Source organism: Myodes glareolus, chromosome 20 (genome assembly GCF_982192425.1).
Source record: "Myodes glareolus chromosome 20, mMyoGla1.1, whole genome shotgun sequence".
NCBI classification, from domain to species: Eukaryota; Metazoa; Chordata; class Mammalia; order Rodentia; family Cricetidae; genus Myodes; species Myodes glareolus.
In genome coordinates this window covers 1-20,512 of record NC_142045.1, presented here as the reverse complement: position 1 = coordinate 20,512, position 20,512 = coordinate 1, and the positions used below count along the sequence as shown (strand labels likewise).

Here is a 20,512-nt window from a genome sequence, read left to right as displayed (position 1 = left end):
ATTGTGAAGCATTTATTTATTTAATTTCTATGCACATAGAATCATAGGTAGCTGGGTAACATCAGTCAAGATTACACATTTCCTGACTAAGTTTCCTTTGGTCTTTTGATTAATAACTGACTATATTTTCTTTCCTTTGTTCTTGACTTTTTCTCTCCATCCTCTTTATTCTTTCCTAAATATCATACACATTCTTTATTGATCAGCTTTGTGGTAATTTTTTCCCCTGACACAGGGTTTATATGTAGCCTTGGAGCCTGTCCTGGAACTCACTCTGTAGACCAGGCTGGTTTCAAACTCACAGAGATCCTCCTGTCTCTACCTCCTGAGTGCTGGGATTCAAGGTATGTACCACCACCACCCAGAAAGAAGTCATATTATATCAGTCTGTGTACTATTTTTTCATAATCTCATTGATTACTCTGAGTTCTTCCAATATGAATGTAGTATTATAGCTTTCCTGTTATAAATTGTTGGGAATTATTGTACTATATTCATTTATGGTGCAAATTTACGAGATACATCATCTTAATTTTGATGCATCATGTTTCCAAGGATCATTTATTTACTTATTTGGTTTTGTTGTTCTTGTTGTTAATCTGTGAGAGACTTCTGGTTTATTGGATAAAATGTATTGTGGATGTTGACATGTGGCTCACCACATATTCATTTTGGAGGTAACCTTGAGTTCAGATACCTACACTCAAGTTGTGAGACTCAACTCTACCACTTTAGATCCAGGGCATCTGAACCCCTCTTTTTGTGCTACTTGTATACACATGGAAGACATTCTCACTCATGTACAAACATATGAAAAATATAGCAATAAACTTGTTTTTAAAAGTGCTTGTAACTTATAAAGCAATTAGAGTAAAACAAATTGCATTAGGTGTCCACTGATTCTTTAAAAATCTGTTATTTTGCATTTTCTTTTAAAATGTTTTCATTTCCTCACTTTCATTGCAGACATACAGGCAATCATCAATCGGGGGAGCAAAATGGTGTCTAAGTGATCCTAGCAGACATCATTTTCTTTACTGTAAGATAATGAGAATTTTTTAGTGATCAAAACTACTACGAAGTTAAGGCATGAGAAGGTTTCAAATGAATCTCTACAGTTTTGGTGGAACAGCTCTTCTCACCCAAGCCATTTTCTGTTATTAATGAAGGATAAAGAACTGAAGTGTCTAGGATGAGTGGTGGTCAGTGATTTCTTACAGTTGGATTTTGGTTAGAATCTTGTAGTTTTTATTTAAAGGAGCATAATATGTCTTTGTGTCTTTGTTTGTCAGTGCCACCAATCTATGTTGTTGATTTTATTCATTTTTATCTAAGTATATTGTTTAGTTTTTGATAATAATGGTCTCACCAATTTAGTATTCAGATTTCTAACATTATGACTTTTAGTTTTAGTTTTCTCTTCATTGTCTTAGATGTTTTCCTTTCCTCATTTCTTGGCATGTCTATCTTCATGTTTGTGTTTTTGCTTCTTAAGTGATTGATATGAATAGTAGGTTGCCTTTGGATCTTTAAAACCTTCTTGTATATTATTGTTTCTTTTTTCTAATTAGCCTCAACTATCAGCATGGCATAGCCTAGAGTGATCTGAGAAAATACCAATTGAGAGTTTGCCTAGATCAGAATAGCAAATTAAGGCATCTGAGAGAGATTGTGTTAATTTTGATTGATAGAGGAAGGCTCTTCCACTGAGTTGGCAATATCTCTGAACAAGTAGCCCTGGGAGAGATAGGAGAACTAGCTGAGCACAAGACAGTGACAAAGTAAGAGTGAAAGCCAGAAAACAATGATTCCACATGTTTTGCCTTTAGTTATTATATTGAATATCTGTCCTAAGCTGTTATAAAAAGGAATTGTGAAATGGAGGTAACAACCAAATAACCATGTTCATTACCTGAGTTGTTTTTGATTCCATAATTTAATAACAGCAACAGAGAAGAAAGGTGGACCAAACATGGGTTTCAAAGGGGATTTTGTTGCTGCAAAGGATCTGGGAATGTTGACTCTTATGAGAATGCTGAAGATATCAGAAAAGTGGACAAAGAGTTTAATCAACTGTTCTTGTAGGACCTAGAAAATGGGAATGCTGAGAGTGGTGGCAGACAGTGGAGGTCAAGGTCATAGAATTTTAGAGGGCAGTAGACTCTCCAGGGAACCATGGAGTTGGCCTGACCTAACTACCTTGGGAGACCTGTGTCATAGGTATTTTAGGTTAAAGTCCATGGTTCCTGGGTCACAATATACCTCCAGTTCCTGACAAACTGATGTATTCCCTCAGGGAGTGAAGCATTCAGGCTGATTTGTGTTTCTTTGTATGATCCCTTAGTAGTCAGGGACCATGAATGCTTAACAGGACAATTGAACTTAGACATTAATCTTCTGTATGCTGCATAGCTTGCAAACTTCATTATATCCTTGTGTATCCTTAGACAGAGGTTTCTTGGTCATTTCTTCACTGCCCAGACCTGTAATAATTATACAGAACTTGTATTAATTATAAGACTGCATAACCAATAGCTTTGGCTTCTTATTAAGTAATTTTACATCCTAAATTAACCCATTTTTATTAATCTGTGTCTCACCACATGGCTGTGGTCTAACAGTAAGGTTCCATCCAGCATCTCTCTCCTTCAGTGGCTACATGGTATCTCCCTGACTCTGCCTTCTTTTCTCCTTTATCTCTGCTTGGCATCCCCACCTTTTTTAATTCTGTACTGCCATAGGGCCCAAAGCATTTTTCTTTATTAATCAATGGGAATAAAACATTCACATTCACAGAGGGGAATCGCACATCACCTCCCCTTTTCTGTCTAAATAAAAAGGAAGTTTTTAACTTTGATATGGCAAGATTACATATAACAAAATTATATAAAATTATAAAAAATAAAAAAACTATCTAGGCAGAATTATAGTTACAATATTTAGTTCATTTACATTTGATAAATCAAGGAAAATGCTCTATCATCTATTCTGTCTTTGTGAGTCTAAAGTTTTATATCTAATCTATGATTTATAATTATAAAACTGTCTTTCTTCAACTCCAGCAAAGACTCCAGAAGTATGTTTATTACCTAAGTAATTATAAGCACTTCTAAAACTCTAGAATTGACAAAGACATCTTGCTGCCTGGACAGTCACCCAAAGTTCTGTAACATTGAGGCATCTGTCTTCAGCCTACAGGCCCATAGTGTCCGGCAGACTTTTCCATGAAGCAGAAAATTTCAAAGACAGTTCCACCTATCTTGCCAGTTTCTCAGTTAACTTGTTTTTCTGTATCCTGCAGAATGAAATGTCTATCAGACTCTTTCATGAAGCAAGAACTGTCTCCCAACTTCAGGGAACTTTAGCAGTCATTTTTTTGTAGGTCCTACATGTCCAGTTTGTACAACATACCATCAAGCAATCCAGGCAAGAGCTGTTTCTTGCCGAAATCACTATCCTTGTCACATTGAAGACAAATTCCATAATGAGTTTTTTCAGTGCCCATTAACCTCTCTGAAATAATTGGTGCCACCAGAGACATTTTTCACTGTCATGAAAAGGTCTAAGTTTTTAAAACATTTAAAATGTCATTTTCTGTATGTCTTTGAAATATTTTAAAAATACCGTTCCATATGAAATATATCTCTGTACATCTAGAAAACCTAACTAACATGACTACAAGTTTAACTATTATAAATGACTATCTATTAATTTGCATTTCTTAACTATACATTGCATCTTTAAATGAACTGAACAAGAACCTTGAACAAGAACCTTAAACAAGAACAGAGATTCATTTAACAAAATTGACCTTAGATTTATTTCAATAGACCAAGATCTATGCAAATGCAATGTATTATCTCTATATCATATCCCTTTTAAATGTAAACAAACATTTATAAACAATATTTGGGAATTTTGGAGTAGTTTTCTTCAAACTGCTTTCTGTTTTTTGTTGGGCAAAGTATTTTTGAGGGTTCATGGAGACCTATCAGGGGATCTTGGTCCATCAACACACCTTATTCTGGAAGGACTCCATAGGTTCTCATCCTCTGCGGAAAAAAAAAAAAACAGAACCTCTTTTCCAAAAACATCCTCTGAATCTGACTTCCAAGTGCTGGGATTAAAGCCAACATTCCTGGCTTTTCTGTTTTTATATTGTTGTATGATGGCTTTGTTCCTATCAAGTATATACTGTTGTACTAAGCTTCACCCATATCTTGAATTTTTAAAATTTGACAGAGGCTGCCTGTTTTCTTTGTTTTGAATTTTTATTTTAAAAAGAGTATTTTCTGTGTATGCATGGATATGCTCCATGTGAGTACCGGACCCTTACATTGATCAGAAGATGGTACTGGAAACCCTGAACTTGGAATAATGGATAGTTATGATCCCCCATGTAAGTCCTTGAGCCCACCTGTATGCAAGACCCGGAGGGCTCTTTACTGTTGAGTTATCTTTCATGCTCTGTGTTGATTATTTGTAATCATCATATTAATTGCTATTGTTTCCATCTGTCCATGTGTAACTTTTTAAACACACAGTGTCTTTTAGTAAAATCTTATTTCTGTTGCATTTTAAATTGGGGCACTTCAGGTTTCTGGTAGATGAATAGAAATGAAGTGAATGCATAACTCTTTGTAGGAACTTTAGCAAAAACCTATGAGTTATTTCTATCTTTTATTTTTGTTTGATTTTTTTTCAAATGAAACAGGTATTTAATATGTATTTCTGGCTGTTCAAGAAGTGATTGCATGGACTAGGCTTGTGTCCAACTCAGACGCATGCCTCTGCCTTCTGATTGCAAGGATTAGAAGCATGATTCAATGCATCCAGCTTTTTCATATTATTTTTCTTTTTTATAGTTAGGAATTAATCAGTCACACAATTTCTCTTATATGTATTCTGTACTGTTGATCTGTTTACAGATCTTTCATTATTGGTTAGTAGGTATTTCTCTTACAAAGATATATCCCATTCAAAGGGTTCAGAAATGAAAGAGGTGAACCTCCTATTCAGTTTGCTTCTAAAGTGACTTGGTGATTAAATTGTGATGTCTATGTCATGGAATAAGTATGGGGAGCACCAGAATAATATGACTATACTGTAAAAGAAGTATATATTTGCAGTATTGTCAAAGTCATTCTTCCTGTTTTACACCTGTATGGGATATTTTAGAATGCATTGACCTATGATGATGTGCATGTAGACTTCACTTGGGAGGAATTGACTTTGCTGGATCCTTCCCAGAAGAATCTCTACAAAGATGTGATGCTGGAGACCTACAGAAATCTCACTACTATAGGTAAGATTGTATTATCTTTCATGTTTCAAATAAGGGGACAACTGTTCATTGATTAATGATGCTCTTTTGTAACATGATTGAGATAGAAGAACGGGGTTATTAAATCTGGCATGATTACAAGGTTTGCTTCAATTGGTCACTAGTTTTTTCACAATTTATAAAAAATAACATACATTTTTCTGCCACTATATTTTAGGATACTGTTGGGAAGATCATAATATTGAAGAACATTGTCAAAGTTCTAGAAGACATCAAAGGTAATTTTCATGTATAAGCTGATACAAATGTACCTCTGAAGAATTTGTAATGTATCCTATATGTTTTAAACAAAAGCAACAGTGCATATAATAAAATGCATTGATGATTATTAAAATCACACAAAATCATATACATTAAATTCAAATAGGTGAAGTGCATTTGAAAGTCATTCTTTTAAGAAAGAAGTCAAGAAAACAATGTATTAACCTATATTACCACTTGCATCATAATACAATGAGAGCTATACTGTAAAATTGTCAATCCATTTATTTCATATTATTCATATTATAAAAGATATACATGTTGAAAAGGTGATAAGTATGTCTCTAAAACTCTCTATTATACTAATAGTCCATAGAAAGGGTAGTTTAACCCATTTACTTGTGACTGTGTTAAGTTTAGTGAGGGAGCAGTTAGAGTCATGAATCAAGGAGCAGCTATTGTGGAGGTCTTGATTAAGATACCTCAAATCTAGGAGGACAGAAAGTCAAACTGTGTGAACTCAATGTGGAAACCTTATATTTGTTATTCTTCCTTTAATAGGTATATCATATATTACTTGGAATATAAGTCACATGAGCATAGGGATGTGAAAAGATATAACATACTTCTCTCTCAGAACAAATAGAGGACATTTAGCAGTCCCCATGTTGAGTTACTTGTTGAATTTGATGTACAAGTATACAAGTAATTGGTTTTCTAGTCTCATTGTTAATATATCAACAAACTCATATTTCAGAAAAGCACCATGAGAATTAGGACTGTGTAAAAACTTCTGTTTGTCATAGTTCACTTAGCAAATGTAGCATCACAGTATAGGAAACTTTATGAATGCAATAAGAGTGGTAAAGCTCTGAATTTTTTCAGTTCTCTTCAAAGACATTAAAATTCTTGTACAGAAGAAAAGATTCTGTAAATGTGAACCATGTAATAAAGACTGTTGTCAATTATCTTCAAAGATGGAAAGGAAGCCTTAATAAAGGGGAAAAACAAGATTGTAAACATGGTGATAAAACCTTAACATATAATTCCTCTTTAAAATGGTACTAAATTGTAAAATTAATATATACAGATAAAAGTAGTCAACAATGTATTAAATGTAGTAATGCTTTCTCATGTACCATTATCATTGTAGGCATGAAAAAGGTCAAATTAGAGAGAAAACTGTGTATACTCAATGTGTTAAAGCCTTTGTATGTGACAGTCATTTTCAGAGGCATGAAAAACCACATACTAGATTGAAACCCTATGAAGGAAATGAGTATGGTAAAGTCTTTTCACATCACAATCATCTTCAAATGCATAAAACAAAATATACTGGAGTGAAGCCATATGAATGTAATCAGTGTGGTAAAGCCTTTACATATTCCAGTACTCTTCAAAGGCATAAAAGAACACACAGTGGAAAGAAGCTCTATGAATGTGATCAGTGTGGTAAAGCCTTCACACTGCACAGTCATCTTCAAAGCCATAAAAGAACACACACTGGAGAGAAGCCCTATGAATGTAATGAGTATGATAAAGCCTTCACACAGCATGGTAGTCTTCAAAGGCATAAAAGAACACACACTGGACAGAAGCCCTATAAATGTAATGAGTATGATAAAGCTTTTGCATATCACAGTACTCTTCAAATACATGAAAGAATACACACTGGAGAGAAGCCGTATGAATGTAATCAATGTTGTAAAACCTTTGTATGTCAAAGTTCTCATCAAATCCATAAAAGAACACACACTGGAGAAAAACCCTATGAATGTAATCAGTGTGGTAAAGCCTTTGCACATAACAGTCATCTGAAAAGGCATGAAAGAACCCATACTTGGAGAGTAACATTATGTATGTAATTAGTGTGGTAAAGGCTTTGTTTATCATAACTGGAGAGAAAACCTATGAATGTAGTCAGTGTGGTAAAGCCTTTGCACTTCACAGTACTCTTCAAATGCATAAAAGATCACACACTGGAGATAAACTCTATGAATGTAATCAATGTGATAAAGTATTTGCATGTATGAATAATCTAAATCATGAGAAAAATCATATTGCAGAGGAACCCTATGAATATATTCAGTATGATAAATCTTTGTACTTTATATAGGAGTAAAAGTTTTTGTGTGCAACAATCTGTTAAAATCTTTGCATATTGCAGTAGACATTGACTACCTGAAAAAAATACTGAGGACTACTTATTATAAAGTATTTGATAAGATCTTTAGCCAAAACATTTATAATCAGCTACACAGTGATTTGGGATTCCCCTCTGTATGTTGTGAATGTATTTTGTTACCATTGTTTAATAAAGAAGCTGCTTTGGGAATATGGCAGGGCAGAATAGCGCAAGGCAGGAATTCCAAGCAGAGACAGAGGAGAAAATAAAGTGGAGTCAGACTCCATTTATCTGCTGAAGGAGACAGATACCCTAGAACATTACTGGTAAATCACAAGTCTTGTGGTAAAATACAAAATAATAGAGATGGGTTAATTTAAGATGTCAGAGTTAGTTAATAAGAATCCTGCACTGATAGAACAAGCAGTGTTTTAATTAATATTGTTTCTGTGTCATTATTTTGGGTCTGGGCAGCCATGAATGAACAAGCATCCTCCACCTACAACACCAGACTATTTCTTCTGTAGAAATAAATTTGACAGTGTTAACAATCTTTTCAAGCATTATGATGTTCTTTTTATACTGTTTGTACTTAGAAACTCATGGTAAGATGAATTTGTGAATTTATGAAACCCTATGTGTATGGTAAATGTGCCAGCCAAAGAAACACATTCTGACCCTGAAACTAGAGCCAGTTAAATACATAATTTTGACTCTGAAACTGGATACAAAGAAATAAATCCTGACTCTAAAATTAAGACAAAGAAACACACTTTGTTCCTGAATCCAAGGCCAATGAAAGAAACACCTGACCCTGAATCCAAACTCAAAAGGCTTTATGGAGCCAGTGGAAGAACACACTTTGTCCCTGAAACAAGAGCCAAAGAAACACACTCTACCCTTAACCAACTGAGCACAAAACCAGCTAATCCTAAGCTTGAGATCTACCAGCCCCTGAGCATGAAATCCAGCCAATCTCTGTCTGCATTGTTCAAGATCAGAGATGGACATCTAACCAATTCACACCCCGAGAATTTTCTCTATGGGAAAACTCTGCCCCTAAGAAGTCCTATATAAGTTCTATACATGTTCAGTTGGCCACTGCCCATTTCTACCCTGGCAGAGGCAGCCCATCTCCTTCATTCTTCCCTTCCAAATAAATTTCTTGAATGAATTTTGGGTTAAGATCTTTCACTGGAGTGATAAGAATCTTTGTAGTGGATTGGAACAGAGAAGCTTTGGTCACCAATGCTGGCAAACTCCATTAAAGGAGCAGAGCAGAAGTAGCAACTGTTTACGAGATACTGCAATATTTCTGCCTCAGTTTTCCATTTACTCCAGTGAAGCAGAGAAGTAACAATTTGGACTGAAGCTGAGAAAAAAATGACGTATTTGTTAGGAAACTCCCTAGTGGGGTGTAACAGAGAAGCATTGGACACTTCTGCTAGGAAACTCCCTTAGAGAGGTGGAAATCTCTAAGCAATGGACATCTCTGCTTTGAAGCTCTCTTAGCAGAGTTAAGCAGGTCTCAACTGTGATGGCTCTCTTGGAGAGGAGCAGGATTTCTACATCCTGCAGGGAGAGCATCTCCCACTGGAACACAGTCTCGGGTATAGCTGGACTTCCCAATAGTCAGTATATGTCAGGGACCATCTTTGACAAGTATACCACTTACCAGGGTAGGGGCATGGGGATTAGAAAAATAAGTAAAGAGAATGAAGACACAAGTGAAAATAATAAAACAGAAGCAAAGGATAGTACCTGGAGGGAGTCCCAGTGAATACTGTAAATCTTCCTGCAGTTAATTTTCCATATACATTTATACCCCTATACAACAGGGGGAAGAAGACAAAAGGCTGCTTTATCATGATGCAGAGGACAACTAGAACAGCTCCTTGCTTCAATACTTTGATCCATCAAGCCCTTAATTATTGAGAAAAATAATTTGTTATTCAGGCAGTGAACCCACCCTAGACCAAGTATTCTAAAGGCAGTCATTCCCTAGGTCAAACCTTTTCATTCCAAAGGAGCAGAAGTATGTTTGAATTCTCCCACCTTTGCTCAAGGGGGTGTGGATTTACCTGTATGGGCCCTCTTAAAGTCCAAAACACTAAATAACCACACCTTAGGTCAGGGTGTGTAGCCACACTTGTTAACAGCTTTGAGCACCCTCAAACTCTGACCTTCAGACAAGGTGGAATTAGGCTCATAGTTTTGGGCCTCCACAAGGATATCTTTTTTCCTCATTGTTGTAGGTATCCAGAACACATTCCCTTTAAAACTGTAGGAATGGCCTGACTTCTAATAATCAGGGTACCTTTTTATTTATAACCTTAGGTATCAGGCTACCTTCCCTCCACAGCTTCAGTTACAGCCAGACTTCTCAGCAGTCAGAATTTCTTTCTCCTCATAGTTGTAGGTATCCAGTATACTTTCCCTTTACAGCTGTAGGTATATCCTGACATGACAGTAAGGATACCTTTCTCTTCAGAGCTATAAGTATTCAGGATATCTTTTTTTCTACAATTTCAGGTATAGCCTGGCTTAATAACAGTCAGGCTAGCTTTCTTATAAGCTGTAGATATCCAGGACTGTAGTTGGAGACTGCTCAGGTAGTTTCCAGAGCCATCTAGAACCAAATATTCACACAGAAAATATATTAATTACAACACTGTTTGGCTGGTTAGCTCAAGATTCATAATAACTAATTCTTACATCTCAAATCTTTCTGAATTTGTATACTTCCTTTTAAACCAAACCCATTGATTTACATTAGCAAGAGATTTGCTGTTGAGTTTTACTTAGACCTCCAGCCAATCTGGGATATGTCTGTCTTTAGTAGCTAATGCTGGGAAGGCTGTGAGGTATCCCTTCTGCTCACCTGGTTCTGACTCTCAGACCTCACTAACCAATCAGAGCCTCCATCAGTCAAATGGGAGGGTTGTTCTGGGAGCAAGGCTTCCAGTTTAGTGTTTCCTGAAGAAATCACAGTCTCTCTCAGGCACTGTACCTTGTGCTCCCTTGTGGGGAGAGAGTTTGTCAGCTTGGCAGCAGCACCATGGTGAGTGAGTGGCTGCTCTTCACAGATTGGCAGACTGGTGGGCCAAGCTGAGTAATGGGCCAATGTCCCCAGGTGGGGATGAGTGGCCGGCCTTGGTGCATGGGGCTACTCTCACCACATGGTGCTCTCCCCACAGGCGAATGAGTGGCTGGGCTTGGTGAGTGAGGGGCACTCTGTCCCCAAATAAGGAGGAGTGGACTGCTGAGGCTGGCATCTGGTGTGATGCGTCCTCTCCTGGCTGGTTGGGAGCCAGTGGACAAACACAGAATTTAGTGTATTCCTGCCTTATCCCAAGTAGTCCTAAGTGATCCTTGCAACACCCTGCTGCCAGTCTCTTAATAACTTCACTGCCTGCACTGTGTCTGCACAAAGCAGAGCATTGAGAGCCGCAAATGGTGGTGCCTGTAGTGCTTATATTATCACCTGTGGAGAGATATCACCAAATTTTCCAAACTCGGAGACTACTGGTCTCTCCAGTATCTTCAGAAGATCTACACTTTTAACATTTATGTTTATAATCCATCTGTAGTTAATTTTATGAAGCTCACGAATGGTTTCTCCTGTATATATTATAGCTGTGCACACCACAGCTAAACTGTGAAGTAGGAGAGCATAATTGATAATAGAATTAAAGGTATAAGAATTTACTAGTTCTTAGGAGACATTAAGTCACACAAAGTAGAATTTCAGTAAGGGAGGACTGCATCCCAAATTCCCCAAAGATTAATATGCTAACCATGCCTCTTAGAGATTAGTATTATTAGATGCAAATGTTTGTTCACCAGGATTAATCAGCCATTAAGGTACATTCCTATAATAAATGAGAAAACCATGATTTACAACCAGCCAAAAGACCCACTTCCAGATCAATGGTCTCTAACATGCTGCTCAAGGGTCCATTTCAGGGTCACAACCCATGGGCCATGAAAGTATAATAATACTCAAGTAGCAGCATTTTTCAATTTTTAGAAAAGCAGTTTACAGTCAATGTCTCCTATACTGATTGAGGTGGACTTGAATCCTCTCTGCAGCCCCACAGGGCATTGCCCTTGCTATCCTCCTGGCTAACCACCATAAATTTTTGGATTACAAGTATGCTGCACCACAGAGTCCTAAAATTACCACTTTGAGTCATATTGTGGGGCATCCATTGCAATAACAATAAAAGGATTTGTGTGGAGCATGGCTTTTTCCTTCAGTTCAGAAGAGTAGGAACAGTATACTGTGTATATTAGAAGGGGGAAAGACTGGACAATAACTAGATCACACAATGAAGTTTAAGGGACTGAGCTTCAGGGGTATCCATTACAAAGAAGGACCTGGTTGGGCACTGTGTGTGACTTTCTGTTAATTTCCCATTATACATTAATTCCTTGCATATGAATGAAGACAGAGACTGGTGGGTGTTCAGTTTAGTGAGGATAGCTTGAACTGCTACATATTTAGTTTCCAATTAGTGAACTCTCCCATGGATATATGTTCAATCCAGGTTGACTAAATGAAGTCAGCTCAGATGCTTGATACACGAGCCATTGGCTGTAACTCCATGTGTCAGCGTACAGCACTCAGCAGCTAACATTTTACATGGGACAAATTCATACATTCTCATATTAATGGCATTCTCCCTACCAGGGAAGTGCCTATTCTTGTTTAAAAGTCAGTATAATTAAGTGTTCAATTATTTTCTATCATTTTAAAGAAGTCAATTATTGGTTATCATATTTTAGATTTCATTTTCTTCAAAGGCATTACTGCTATAATCTCTTTGTTTCTATTTTCTAATGTTTCACAGGTTTTCATTTTCATTCCACTTTTATATGCTGTTTATTTGTTCATCTTTCTATTTATATCAGTTTAGAGTAGTGATTCTCAACCCGGTGGGTCAGTACTCCTTTTCAGGGATCAAATGAACCTATCACAGGACTGGTCTAGGACCATCAGAAATTACAGATATTTAGAATTCACAGCTGGCAAAAATATAGTTATGAAGTAGTAGTGAACATAGTTTTATAGGTGGGGAGACCACTAATCATGGTAACTGTATTAAAGAGTCATAACACTAGGAAGCTTGAGAACAACTGGTTTAGATTAATGTCTCCTGTAGCTCAGGCTTGCATCATACTATGTAACTGAGAATTTCTGTGAACTCCTAATCCTGCCTCTGCTACCGAGTGCTGCAAAGACAGTCCTGCAACTCCTACCATGCTAGACCTTGACTGGTCTGTGTGAAGGAGAAATAGATCCATGAATGAGTATCCTCCAGCTTCTCTAAATTTTATTGTGAATTTACAAGTGAAGTGGGACCTGTGTAAGAACTGAGTTCACTGACCAATTATAAAGCCAGTGTAGTCACAAGAGGCAAAAGATGGGCAAGAAGGAGGGTAAAAGCTTTCCTGCTGTGACAGTAGTTGACATTAGCAGTGAGTAGTGAGGTGATCAATTTTTGATGTTTTATAAATGTGTTGACTTTCAATTTCATGGGTCCACAGACCACATAGAGAAGAATCTATATAAAGAACTTAACTTATCATTAAATCAATTTACTGTAGTCACAGTAGTTCAAGAAAATAGAAGAGCTGAATTTAATGGTGTGACTCTGCCTTCCATGATTTTATTTTCCATATTTAAGATGTATGCTCTGAGAGAAATGATGTGAGTAGTACTTTTTGTGCTCTAGTACAAATCCCTGATCTCTGGAGCACATGACCATAAAGCCTGTTTCAACTTTTTAACAGAATTTTTCAGGATTATAAATACATTACTTCCACTATCTCTTTTCTTTCTCTAAGCCCTGCTATAGACCCTTCATTGTGTTCTAATTCATGACTTTTTTAACAATTACTATTTGAATGTAACCTGTGTTTGGTTGCAGGACCTCCCAGCTATGAGGTAAAGGGTTGGCTACACTGGACCTTGAGTGTGTAATGGAACATGTACACATAGGACCCAGTTTTTTGGCAGAGGAACAGGAAGTGCTCTGGGAGAATAGAAGATTTTACTAAACTACAAATTTCCCAGATTATGATCTTGTCTGACCATAGTGTGGAAGGACAAACCTGGAGGAATTTTGCTTTCTGAGACATTTATCTCTGCTCACCCAGTAGGGTAACTGCTAATGTCTTGATTCCCAGCTGGGTGGTCCTAACTGGAGGTAGTTTGCAGGTTCTTTCAGGATTCTCTTGTTTTGCTCTAAGTAGCTGTAAGGAGGACCACAAGCCATGCCGTGGTGAATGTAGGAGCCACTATCCCCAGACCAGGAAGAGTAGTTTGGCAGAGCTTTCAGAGCTGCTTGGACAGGGATGAACCATAAGCCAGATAGGTACTTTCATTTTTGTGGTGACCTGGATAGTGGCCCTTGGCCTCTGATCTTTGTTGAGTGTGGGGAGGCTCTGCCACCCTAGCATGGGAAACTATGAGCTTGTGATGTTGTTGCCTCATGCTATGTAATTGAGAATTTCTTTAAATACCTAACCCTGCCTCTGCTGCCCAGTGCTGGGTAGATAGTCCTACAACTTCTTTAGGACTGGGCTTTGACTGGTCAGTAAAAAGGAAAAATAAACCAGCTAATGAGTGACCTCCAGTCTCTCTGTCTTTTAGTGTATGATTATAGATGAAGAGTGATCTGTGCAAGAATTGAGTGCATAGACAAAGATTGAAGCTGGTAGATTCACAGTGCAGAAAGAGAGAGACAAGACAGTTGTTGAGAACTTTCCTACTTCAACAGTAGTTGATATTAGCAATATGGAACTAGGTAATCAATTTTAGATGCTCCATAAATGTCCTGATGGTCATTTCTTGGTGTCCACAGACCAGGCAATCAAGAATCTTGACTGATCTTATTATGAAACCAAATTGCTATAGTTACAATAGTTACCAAAATAGATCAGAGAGAAATGTTGTGGCCAAGCATAACAGGACTGTTATTTTACTGGTTTAAGATACATACTCTGAGATAAAATGTTTGAGAAATCTTTGATGAGCTCTAATACAAATCCCTAGTTTCTGGAGCACCTGATCATAAAGCCTGTTTCAACTTTTCAAAATATTTTTTGAGATTATAACTCTATCACATCCACATTCTATTTCTTGTTCCCAAGTCCTACAATGAACCCTCATTGTTTTATAATTAATGGCCTGCTTTTCTTTAACAATAGTTGTGAATGTGACCTGTGTTAGGTTGCAGGATTCCCCAGGTATGAGGCAATGGTTTGACTGCACTGCAAATTGAGTGTGTAATGGGATGTGCACATAAAGGACCCTGTGCTTTGGGTGAGGGACAGGCTATGCTCACGGAAAGTGGAGTAATGTCTACTAAAACACTAACTTTCTAGATAATGGCCCTGTGCACTGAACTGGAAGGGCAGAGCAGAAAGTTCTGTGATATCTGAGTAATTTGATCTCTGTTCACCCAGTAGGGGAGCTGATAATATTCTGAGTCCCAGCTGGGTGGCCTTAGCTAGTGAGGGAGTCTGGCAAGGCTTAGCAAGCAGAAACAATAGTGATAGGTAGCTTACAGGTGTTATTTCCAGGATTCTTCTCTGCTTTTGTTGTAATGAGTTGTAAGGAAGACCACTAGCTATACCATGGTGAGTGTAGGGTGTTTGGAGAAGGTCAGTTGAGCTGTCATTTCTGCTGGAATTTTGATGGACCATGAGCCAGGCTATGGTTCTGTTGGTCTGTGTAGTGACCTGGCTTGTGGTCCTTGTTCTCTGAGCCTCCAAGTGTGTGGATTTCCTGGGAAGAGGGAGACTCTGCAGCTCTAGTATGGTAGGATATTATGCTTGTAATATCACTGTCTATATACACATAGGAGCATGCTTTGTGTGTAGTGGGAAGACAGATTGGAAAACTGAATATTGCATTCCACATTAAAGTTTGTAATATAAATGTTTCAAATATTTTAAAAGGTGGTAGAACTATGGTGATGTTGAGTTTCTTTTGGCAATACATAATTAGAATGCTACTAACTTTCTGCTATCACCAGCCATAATGATATGTTTCAGTGATGTTTAGTTCCAGGGACAAAAGGAGCTACCAATGTTTCTCAGGTGTGTATGGTGTTAGGCAGGTAAATAGGGCAGACTCTATATCTCATGCTATAATCCATGTGAAAAGAAGCAGATATTAAATTATTGTATTTTTCTAAATATCTTAAATATTGTTCACATTCTTGATTGTTATAGCTTTGTTGTAAGTTTTTTTTTGAGTTTTGGGTTTCTCTGTCTTTGGACACACAGAGATCTGCCTGTGTCTGCCTCCCAAGTGCTGGGATTAAAGATATACACCACCACTTTCCAGCAAGAAGTCCTATTATATCAATCTGTGACTATTTTTTCATAATCTCATTGTTCAATCTGAGTGTTTCCACTCTGAATGTAGCTTTGTAATTAGCTTTTCTGTTATAAATTGTTGGAAATTGTCATTGAATTGTATTCATTTCATGCTGCAAATTTACTATACACAGTGTCTTAGTTTTGAGGCATCAAGTTCCCAAGAATTAATTATTTTCTTATTTTTATTTTCTTTATTTTCTTAGGTTTTTTTTCTTGTTGCTGTCAATCTGTGAAAGGTTTTTGTTTTATGGGATACAATGTCTTTGCAGGTGGTTCCTCATAAATTTTGATTAGAGATACCAAATAATTGACCCATAAATATCTACTATTCCTGATTCTGTATCCATATATAGAGCATTCATTCTCATGTGCAAACATTTGCGAAAAATAGCAATAAACTTGTTTTTGAAAGTGCTTGTGGCTGGGTGGTGGTGGCACACTACTTTAATCCTAGCACTCAGGAGGTAATGGCAGGCAGATTTCTGTGAGTTCAAGGCCAGGTTGGTTTATAAGAGCTAGTTCCAGGATAGGCTTTAAAGCTATAGAGAAACCCTGTCTCTCAAAAAAAAAACCAAAATAAAAAGTGTTTGTGACTTATAAAAACTTATAAACTGAATTGCTTTAGGTATATACCAATTCTTTCAAAGTTTGTTATCTTGTATTCTATTTTAAAATGTTTTCATTTTCTCATTTTGAAGCTGACTTATTGGCAATCATAAATCAAAGTGAAGAGTCCAAGACTAAAAATTATAAGAGTGTAGGTTCTAGAAATAGAAATGTAGAAATAATAAAATATAAAGTGGTAAGCCTAGGAGAATGAGAACAGACTGTCAGCAGCTTTCTCTACAGCTTAAGGTGATGTGGGATTTTCCTCTGTATGCTGTGAATATCATTGATGAATAAGGAAACTGCCTTGACCTGTTGATAGGGCAGAACTTAGGTAGGCAGGGAAAATTAAACTGAATGCTGGCTGAAAGAAAGGCAGAGTCATGAGACACCATAGAGCATCTGTTGGAGACAGAAATTTGCTGAAATTTTGCTGGTAGTCCAGGACCTCATGGCGATGCACAGCTAATGGAGGTGGGTAAATTAAGTTGTAAGAGTCTCATTACAATAAGTGGCTTTCTTCAACCTTAAGGATTATTAAACAGTGGATTAGTTTGCTTTACAAAAAATTTGTTTACAAACAACAAATACCTAACAAAACATCATTGAATTGATGTTTTGAGCATCCAGCACAACACAACTAAGAAATCTTGGAAAGCTTTTGTAATTTCCCTTTTAAAAATTACTGTTAAAGCTGGGCAGTGGTGGCACACACCTTTAATCCCAGGACTCAGAAGGCATAGTCAGATGGATTTCTGTGAGCTCGATGCTAGCCTGGTCCACTAGCCTGGTCCACAAGAGCTCGTTCCAGGACAGGCTCCAAAGCTACAGAGAAACCCTGTCTCTAAAAACCAGGAAAAAAATACTGTTAAGGCAAACAAATATTTTTGCCCTTATATTTCTTAAAGAAATGAACAACTTAGTAAACTTTAGAGTGTTTCCATAGAGGCGTGGGATGGCTAAGAAAGACTTCTTTGTTATGTATATCCACTCTTGTGTGACTGAATGTATAGGGACTACAAAGGGCCCTGTGTAAAGTCCATAGTCCCTTCCTATAAATTATAAATTTTTGAAATGTTTCATGTTCTGATAGCACCCACCTTTTTCACATACTGGTACTGATGGCTCCCATGTGCCCTGGGCATTGCATCTAATTCTCTTGCTGCCCTACAAGTTGAAGCCAGATTCACAAGACAATATCACAGTGTCATTATAGGAATATTTATCTTTCAAAATAGATACCATTTGACCTCTATCTATTTGTGGTTTTAGACACTGAACTGCAGATGTCGAAAGTTCACAACGTGGAGCAGGACCACTCCAGATCCCACTCTTCTTACTGTTGCTGGTACAATAGATAGTCTTCTCCCCAGTAAGAATGAAGTTCACTCCTTTCTCTGGGCTTGGGTCACAGGTGTAGGTAACTGTGCTTCCGTATGATACATTTGCTGAAACCCTGCCTGTATGTCTTCCATTAAGAACAGGTGGAGGTGGGGAGCAGAGAATTTCTAGAGAAGGCCAAGGACAGTGATTTCTGAATCTTCGGGTTAGGGTTAGGGTTAGGGTTAGGGTTAGGGTTAGGGTTAGGGTTGTTAGGGTTAGGGTTAGGGTTAGGGTTAGGGTTAGGGTTAGGGTTAGGGTTAGGGTTAGGGTTAGGGTTAGGGTTAGGGTTAGGGTTAGGGTTAGGGTTAGGGTTAGGGTTAGGGTTAGGGTTAGGGTTAGGGTTAGGGTTAGGGTTAGGGTTAGGGTTAGGGTTAGGGTTAGGGTTAGGGTTAGGGTTAGGGTTAGGGTTAGGGTTAGGGTTAGGGTTAGGGTTAGGGTTAGGGTTAGGGTTAGGGTTAGGGTTAGGGTTAGGGTTAGGGTTAGGGTTAGGGTTAGGGTTAGGGTTAGGGTTAGGGTTAGGGTTAGGGTTAGGGTTAGGGTTAGGGTTAGGGTTAGGGTTAGGGTTAGGGTTAGGGTTAGGGTTAGGGTTAGGGTTAGGGTTAGGGTTAGGGTTAGGGTTAGGGTTAGGGTTAGGGTTAGGGTTAGGGTTAGGGTTAGGGTTAGGGTTAGGGTTAGGGTTAGGGTTAGGGTTAGGAGGGTTAGGGTTAGGGTTAGGGTTAGGGTTAGGGTTAGGGTTAGGGTTAGGGTTAGGGTTAGGGTTAGGGTTAGGGTTAGGGTTAGGGTTAGGGTTAGGGTTAGGGTTAGGGTTAGGGTTAGGGTTAGGGTTAGGGTTAGGGTTAGGGTTAGGGTTAGGGTTAGGGTTAGGGTTAGGGTTAGGGTTAGGGTTAGGGTTAGGGTTAGGGTTAGGGTTAGGGTTAGGGTTAGGGTTAGGGTTAGGGTTAGGGTTAGGGTTAGGGTTAGGGTTAGGGTTAGGGTTAGGGTTAGGGTTAGGGTTAGGGTTAGGGTTAGGGTTAGGGTTAGGGTTAGGGTTAGGGTTAGGGTTAGGGTTAGGGTTAGGGTTAGGGTTAGGGTTAGGGTTAGGGTTAGGGTTAGGGTTAGGGTTAGGGTTAGGGTTAGGGTTAGGGTTAGGGTTAGGGTTAGGGTTAGGGTTAGGGTTAGGGTTAGGGTTAGGGTTAGGGTTAGGGTTAGGGTTAGGGTTAGGGTTAGGGTTAGGGTTAGGGTTAGGGTTAGGGTTAGGGTTAGGGTTAGGGTTAGGGTTAGGGTTAGGGTTAGGGTTAGGGTTAGGGTTAGGGTTAGGGTTAGGGTTAGGGTTAGGGTTAGGGTTAGGGTTAGGGTTAGGGTTAGGGTTAGGGTTAGGGTTAGGGTTAGGGTTAGGGTTAGGGTTAGGGTTAGGGTTAGGGTTAGGGTTAGGGTTAGGGTTAGGGTTAGGGTTAGGGTTAGGGTTAGGGTTAGGGTTAGGGTTAGGGTTAGGGTTAGGGTTAGGGTTAGGGTTAGGGTTAGGGTTAGGGTTAGGGTTAGGGTTAGGGTTAGGGTTAGGGTTAGGGTTAGGGTTAGGGTTAGGGTTAGGGTTAGGGTTAGGGTTAGGGTTAGGGTTAGGGTTAGGGTTAGGGTTAGGGTTAGGGTTAGGGTTAGGGTTAGGGTTAGGGTTAGGGTTAGGGTTAGGGTTAGGGTTAGGGTTAGGGTTAGGGTTAGGGTTAGGGTTAGGGTTAGGGTTAGGGTTAGGGTTAGGGTTAGGGTTAGGGTTAGGGTTAGGGTTAGGGTTAGGGTTAGGGTTAGGGTTAGGGTTAGGGTTAGGGTTAGGGTTAGGGTTAGGGTTAGGGTTAGGGTTAGGGTTAGGGTTAGGGTTAGGGTTAGGGTTAGGGTTAGGGTTAGGGTTAGGGTTAGGGTTAGGGTTAGGGTTAGGGTTAGGGTTAGGGTTAGGGTTAGGGTTAGGGTTAGGGTTAGGGTTAGGGTTAGGGTTAGGGTTAGGGTTAGGGTTAGGGTTAGGGTTAGGGTTAGGGTTAGGGTTAGGGTTAGGGTTAGGGTTAGGGTTAGGGTTAGGGTTAGGGTTAGGGTTAGGGTTAGGGTTAGGGTTAGGGTTAGGGTTAGGGTTAGGGTTAGGGTTAGGGTTAGGGTTAGGGTTAGGGTTAGGGTTAGGGTTAGGGTTAGGGTTAGGGTTAGGGTTAGGGTTAGGGTTAGGGTTAGGGTTAGGGTTAGGGTTAGGGTTAGGGTTAGGGTTAGGGTTAGGGTTAGGGTTAGGGTTAGGGTTAGGGTTAGGGTTAGGGTTAGGGTTAGGGTTAGGGTTAGGGTTAGGGTTAGGGTTAGGGTTAGGGTTAGGGTTAGGGTTAGGGTTAGGGTTAGGGTTAGGGTTAGGGTTAGGGTTAGGGTTAGGGTTAGGGTTAGGGTTAGGGTTAGGGTTAGGGTTAGGGTTAGGGTTAGGGTTAGGGTTAGGGTTAGGGTTAGGGTTAGGGTTAGGGTTA

The 20,512-nt window shown here is 38.7% G+C and overlaps 1 long non-coding RNA gene across 1 annotated transcript; it reads left to right on the top strand.

The window, feature by feature from the left end:
* Positions 1 to 4,750: 4,750 nt before the first annotated feature.
* LOC148118752 (uncharacterized) lies at positions 4,751 to 18,115 on the top strand. Its single transcript, XR_015735736.1, has 3 exons — positions 4,751 to 5,305; positions 5,502 to 5,562; positions 17,943 to 18,115. It is a non-coding gene; the product is annotated as an uncharacterized LOC148118752 (long non-coding RNA).
* The last annotated feature ends 2,397 nt before the right edge of the window (positions 18,116 to 20,512 follow it).